The sequence below is a fragment of the Brassica oleracea genome, chromosome C3 (assembly GCF_000695525.1).
Source record: "Brassica oleracea var. oleracea cultivar TO1000 chromosome C3, BOL, whole genome shotgun sequence".
Lineage (NCBI taxonomy): Eukaryota > Viridiplantae > Streptophyta > Magnoliopsida > Brassicales > Brassicaceae > Brassica > Brassica oleracea.
Window position 1 is genome coordinate 59,665,219 of NC_027750.1, and position 1,833 is coordinate 59,667,051.

Genomic DNA, 1,833 nt, shown 5'->3' on the forward strand with positions numbered 1-1,833 from the left:
AATAAATTAAATATTTAAAATATATTTATATTCTTTTATTTATTTCTTAAATTTTAGGGACCAATAAATATGAGAAAGATTAGATATTACATAATTAGAAATTGATGGAGCAAATTGCAATAATTTAAATGAAGAAGGATTTAAAAAAAAAACATGAGGACACATGTCAATAAACCCCCCTTCCACATGTCATAAGAAGGGAAAAAATCAACTTTATATATATAGATAGATTTGCTCTTAGGCTCGGCCGGTTTTTGTCCTTGATGACGATATAATGTTTTATAGAACTATAATATATCTTTTATTTTGTATATGATATAACAAATCTTTTCTGTATACTTGAAATGGAATATTTGTGTCGTTATTAGATACCTGATTGTACTTAAAAAAAATTCCAGAAGCATTAGATTAACCCTAAGGATCTGTTTAACTAGACAATCTTTAATCAATCTAGTAGAGAAATTGTTCAAAATCATAAAGGTATGTTGTTTCTGTTGAGAAGACACACCTTCTTATAAACCAAGTGTGTCCATTCTTTAAACCATGTTTTTTGGAAAGTACTTTGGGCCGTTTGGCTAATGAACTTAGTGCCATTGCCTAGTGGGCTTGGCAAAGACTGCAGAGTGGGGTCGATTGTCTTGTAAATTAGAATCAGGTAACATGGGACCGGTTTTAGTGAATGCCACCTATTTTCCACACATCCAAACTTTTTTGTATATATATATAATGTGAGAAAAGGTGAAAAGTAAATAGTATAGAGAGAAGATAAGAGGTGTGATGGCCTGATGGGTCGATCTTAAAAGTGGTAGGGCGAGAGAGAAGATACTTCCAAAATCTTTGTCTGAGAACAAGACATCCTTTTGAAGTGATGACTGATGAGACGTCCAAACCCCATTTCATTAATTATTTCAACGAATTCAACACAATTTTATTACCACGTTGTAAATCCTAAAATAGATATTACTGGAGAACAAGCAGTTGCTCTTTTTTTTTTGTCATCTGGTAAATTAAATATTAAATCAAACATCATATAGCGACATTACCTACCCTTCCAAAGGCAAGAACCAGCGAGGTAACATGTACCACCCGCAACCAAAAGATGGAAACAACACAAACCCCTAAAAATAACAAAGACAATAAAGAAAAAAGACGTCGAGAGACAGGAAAGTAAAACAGAACTTCAAGAGCTCCACCTTGCGCTCAAAGACGAGCATACCGAAATAGAACTCATCCACAATTAACACAAGTTGAAAGGAGCAGCGAGATAGACTAGACGCACACGAACATCACCAAACATATAAACTGAATCGAGAGAGGTTAGAATCCTTAACCGTCGCTGTAAACACCCTTCAATCCGAACTAAGACTCGTCATTGGACCTTGAGTGTGCTCTCCCCGCGCCTCATACGCACCATCACCCCACGGCGAAGCCTATAAAAGCTTCCCGGAAACGTCTTATTCATACAGCCGGTAACTGGATAATAACCACTCCAAATCCATGACAATGAAGCAATCGCTTCGATATACATCTATCTCCTTCTGATCCTCTCAAAACTAAGGTTGAGCTCGCAAAAAGCTCTGGCCATCAAAAACAACAACCACCGGGGTTGACTCTAATGAGCAGAGGCAGCACTCCCAAACCCAAGCAAGAAGCTGAGCCACATTCGCAGCTAAGCCTCACGCCCCCCTCCACAGTGGCCACTACTGCTTGTCCCAACGAAGAAACAGAGGGTAAAACCTATTTCCAAACATCCCGCTCCGACATCAAAACACCCGGATACAAGATCTACGAAGAGGAACCACTTGAGAAACCCTAAAAACCGCTCCACCTAAA